Consider the following 5,000-nt stretch of genomic DNA (forward strand, 5'->3'; position numbering starts at 1 on the left):
ATATGAATTTTTATAAGCTATTAAATCACAGGGCCGCAACTAACGAACCTGCCCCTATTTCTCTTTGGTATGACTGCGATCCAATTCATGTATTTTCATCCTTTTATATAAATATCAGTGCTTCTTTCCCCCTAGGTCTTGCTGTGATGGGAAGAAATAGAATTGTCACTTTGAAGAACCAGACGTAGGCTATGCTATTTACCTCCTCCTCCCTGCACACCTGCCCTGCTGTAGATTTCTAGAAGCACAAGAGTAAAAAAAAAAAAACAAAGCAAAGAAAAAAAACATTCAAACCTAAAGAAGCATCTGATTTAAAATAAAATTAATAAGAATCATTTAGGGAATACGAAGTCTTTGATGTACCAGTCCATACTAGAGTAAAGGTATCACTGCTCTCTTGCCAAAAATAATGTAGAGTTGGCTGTCCAGCAGTGATGTAAAGATCCAGTATGAAAACAGTAATTCCCCTTGTCCTTTTCTGGCATCAAATATCCAGCCAGAGTAGAAATGGACTGGCTGCAGGAATTGCTAAATTGCTGAGTAACCGATGATGAATAAGTGGCTTTCCCCTTTATTTCAATGGGGGATTAAAATGATTGACGTTGGTGCTGGCAGGTTTCTAGGGGACTCTTGTAGTAATGCTCTACTTCTTGCATTTCCTTCCCTGCAGGTTGCAACCAAACAGATGAATTTGCAGCAGCAGCCCAAGAAAGAAGTGATTATCAATGAAATCCTGGTAATGAGGGAAAACAAAAACCCCAACATCGTCAACTACTTGGACAGGTACGTCGTGATTTGAAGGGTTCACCGAGGGGCTCTGGAAAACACTTCCTTGCCACTGTCTTAAGTGATCCATCTCAGCTTAATGTAGATCTAGGACGATCTTGCATTGCTTAATGGATGTGGCAAGGTTGGGGTGTGGGTCGCTTAGTGGTCTCCATCTATATCCTAGGAGAAACAAGTGTCTGAATTGGTATTAATGGAGTATTTAGGCTCTCTTTAGAGATGCTGACAGCAATGGCATTAGCAGCATGCTGTCAGGACCCCATTTCCAAGGCGCTCTACCAAATTTCACCCGACAAGCCATTCCTTCCGGATGCTACAGGAGAAATGGGAATCCCTTGAACTGTGTTATTTGTTTTCCTCTTCCTCTTCTTTCCTCCTCCCTGAGCAATACTAACGTTCTGCTTGCAGAGGAGTAACCCTTCAATGTTCAGATGGTAATCGTGTCCCTGTGGCTGTCCACTGAGGTTTTCTGTGTTGTAGCATAGCAGTGGTAAGGCTGAAGGATGCGTGACACATAACTAAGCGAGGCTGTTTTCTTGAGGGTGTGTGTAAGGGAGGAAAGGAGAGGTGGCACAGAGTGGAATAACCCTTTGGGAGATAGAGAGAACGGGCTTATTCCTTGCTTGGAGCTGGGTTTTGTGGACCTGGACACATGCTTAGATGCGTTACATCCATGTGGGATGACTCCTTGAATCCCTGCAAGCCTGGATCATTCACCTTATGCTCAAGCTAGTTGCAGTGGAGCTGCAGCAGGGTTTCCAGCCTGCTGCCCTCGTCAGAAACAAGCAGTCTTGATTAACTACAGGTTTGGGTATTTGTAGGGAAAACTGTGCCTAGATGGGTGAGCTTCAGACTTTAATCTTGGCAGCTCATCTTCTGAAGATGGAACGGAGGGATGTGACCCAGAATCTCTTCTGGGAATCGGAGAGAGAGAATTTTGGACACTACTGGGGTCCCAAACAGCGGGATTTAGGGGATTTGCCCCAGAATTTGGGGTCGGGGGGGGGCGCAGGGGTAAGAAATGTATTTTTTTTAGGGGATTTTCCTCTAAATTTTAAGGGGGGGGGGGCAAAACTGCAGGTTTTGGGGGATTTCTCCCCAAAATAAGGGTTTGTTTTTTTGGGGGGGGGGGGGTAACTGGGGTCACAAATGGGTTTGGGGGAGTTTTCCCCAAATTTGGGACTTTTGGGGAGATTTCCCCAAATTTGGGGGGTTTCGGTCGGGGGGGGGGTCTCAAATGTGGGTAACAAAGTGCAGGTTTTTGGCAATTTCCCCCAAAAACAGTTGTTTTTTTTTTTACAGGGGGGTGTCCCCGTGCTCCCCCCCCCTTTGCGTCACAAGCAGCAGCTTTTTGGGGGCATTTCCCCAAATTTGGGGCTTTTGGGGGGGTCCCTGATTGGGGGGGGGGGAGGTTTTTGGGGGGAATTCCCTGAAATTTTAGTGTTTTTTTGGGGGGGGGGGATGTCCCTAAGCGGGTCACAAGCAGCAGCTTTTGGGGCCGGGTCAGCCCGGGGGGGGGGGGGGCAGGATATGGGGCGGTCCCATGGGACTCCCCCCATTTTGGGGTCTGAGGGGGGTCCCCGGGATTCCCCCCTCCATTTTGGGGTCCCCTCACCCTCTCTCCCCCCATTCCCCCCCCCCAGCCCGCTGCCCCCTGGGAGCCGCTGCCCCCCCCCGTCTCGGCCGCCGGGGGGGGGGACGGCCCCGCCAGCGCCCCCCCAAGCCCAAGGGCACCGAGGCGCCGCCGACCCCCCCCAGGACCCCCCCCGCTGGAGGTGAGACCCCAAAACTCTGTATGTGACCCCCCCCAGGTTTGTGTCCCCCCCCAGTTGTCCTTTTTGGACCCCAAATCCCCCCCCTTGTGCGTCCCCCCCCTAAAATTGCCCCCCTTTTTGCCCCCCCCAATGTCTCTGCCCCCCCTTTTTGGGGTGCGCCCCCCCAAATCCTTTTCTCCCTTTTGCCCCCCCCCTTTGGGGCCCCCGAAGTCCTCCCCTGCTTTGCCCCCCGCCTTTTGGGCCCCCCCCTTGTGCCCCCCCCACCTTGTAGCTTTGTGCCCCCCCCCCCTTTTGGGTGCCCCCCCCCCCCCTTTGGGTGCCGTCCCCCCCCCGAAAAATTCCCCCCTTCAAACCCCTTGGGTGCCCCCCCCCAAAAAACTCCCCCCCCCCTTTGGTTGCCCCCCAAATTCCCCCCCCCCCTTTGGAGGGACCCCCCCCAATCCCCCCTTTGCCCCCCCCTTTGTGGCCCCCCCCACTCACCCCCCCCTCTCCCCACAGGTCTCTGCCGCTGCCCCCCCCGCCGTTGACTGAGCCCCCCCCCGCCCGCCACCACCACGGCGGGGGGGCACAAGGAGGGGGCCTGCCCGGAGCGCCCCCCCCCCCCCCCCCACCAAATTGAGGTGTGGGGGGTCCCTAAAATCTGCCCCCAATGATTTAGCGTGGGGGGGGGTCCTCAAAATCCCCCCCCCCAAATCATTTGGGGTGGGAGGGGCCCTACAATGCCCCCCCCCCAAGGCCCTAAAGGTAAGGGGGGGACCCCAAAATGCCCCCCCCAAATCATTCACGGTGGGGGTGGGGACTCCAAAATGCCCCCCCCCCAAGTCATTTAGGGTCGGGGGGCCCTAAAATGCCCCCCCCCAAGGTGCTTAAAGTAAGGGGGGGACCCTAAAATGCCCCCCCCCATGATTTAGGGTGCGGGGGGGGGCTCAAAATGCCCCCCAGGGTGTTTTAGGTATGGGGGGGGGCCCAAAATGCCCCCCCCAGGGTGTTTTAGGTAAGGGGGGGGGCCCAAAATGCCCCCCCCAAATCGTTTGGGTGTGGGGGGGGTCCCAAACAGCGGGATTTAGGGAATTTCCCCCAAAATTTGGGGTCTGGGGGGGCGCAGGGGTAAGAAATGTATTTTTTAGGGGATTTTCCTCTAAATTTTAAGGGGGGGGGGCAAAACTGCGGGTTTTGGGGGATTTCTCCCCAAAATAAGGGTTTGTTTTTTTGGGGGGGGGGGGGGTAACTGGGGTCACAAATGGGTTTGGGGGAGTTTTCCCCAAATTTGGGGTTTTGAGGGGTCCCAGCAGCAGCTTCGGGGGATTTCACCCCAAAATGGGGGGGGGGGGGGGTGTCACAAATAGCAGCTTTGGGGGATTCCCCCCAAAATTTGGGTCGGGGGGGGGGGAGTCCTACAGGCACACCACAAGTTTTGGGGGAAGTTCCCCAAATTTGGGGGTTTTGCTGGGGGGGGTGTCCCCAAAACGGGGCCACAAGCAGTGGTTTTGGGGGAATTTCCCCCGATTTTGGGACTTTTGGGGGGATTTCCCGAAATTTGGGGGGTTTCGGTGTGTGGGGGGGTCTCAAACGTGGGTAACAAAGTGCAGGTTTTGAGCGATTTCCCCCCAAAACTTTTGGTTTTTTCTTTTTAAGGGGGTGTCCCCGTGTCCGTCCCCCCCCCTTTGCATCACAAGCAGCAGCTTTTTGGGGCCGGTTTCCCCGGATTTTGGGGCTTTTTTTTTTTGGGGGGGGGGGTATTTCCCTAAATTCTTTTTTGGGGGGGCTCATTTGAGGACTCCCCCCCCTTATTGGGGGGGGGCGCTCATTTGGTGCCCCCCTTCTGGTTCTTTTTGGGGGGGGGGGGAGGGCTCACATATGGCCCCCTATTTTGGGGTCCCCAAATCCCCCCCGTGGGGGCCTTGGGGTGTAGGGGGAGACCCCATGGGATTGCCCCCCCCCCCCCCCCTTTTGGGGTGCCCAGGGTTTGGGGTGACCCCATAGGGCTGGGTCCGGTCCCTTTTGGGGTTCCCGGGGGGGGCCCTAAGGGGGGGGGGCCTTTAGGGTTGCCCCCAGCCCCTTTTTGGGGTCCCCGGGGGGGGGATCCCCAGGATTTGGGGTGGTCCCATGGGACTCCCCCCATTTTGGGGGGTGGCACGCCCCAAAACGGGGCGTGCCCCCCCCCACACTGGGTGTGTGACCCCCCCAATTGTCCTCTTGGGACCCCAAATCCCCCCCTTGTGTGTCCCCTCCCCCCCCAAATTCTCCCCCTTTCCCCCCCCCCGGGGTGCGGCCCCCCCCTTTTTGGGGTACCCCCCCCCAATCCTCCTCCCCTTTTTGGACCCCCCCCCCAAATTCTCCCCCTTTTTTGCCCCCCCCCCCCCCCCCCCAATCCTTCTCCCACTTTTGCCCCCTCCTCCCTTTTGGGGCTGCCCCCCCCCAAAAATCCCCTTCCCTCCC

General features: G+C 56.2%; 1 long non-coding RNA gene across 1 annotated transcript; it reads left to right on the forward strand.

The window, feature by feature from the left end:
• Positions 1–1,092: 1,092 nt before the first annotated feature.
• On the forward strand, positions 1,093–3,288 carry LOC310890942. The gene is made up of 3 exons (XR_014577363.1): positions 1,093–1,800; positions 2,430–2,561; positions 3,060–3,288. It is a non-coding gene; the product is annotated as an uncharacterized lncRNA (long non-coding RNA).
• The last annotated feature ends 1,712 nt before the right edge of the window (positions 3,289–5,000 follow it).

Source organism: Anser anser (assembly GCF_964211835.1).
Source record: "Anser anser genome assembly, contig: HAP1_SCAFFOLD_840, whole genome shotgun sequence".
In the NCBI taxonomy this organism is placed as follows: Eukaryota; Metazoa; Chordata; class Aves; order Anseriformes; family Anatidae; genus Anser; species Anser anser.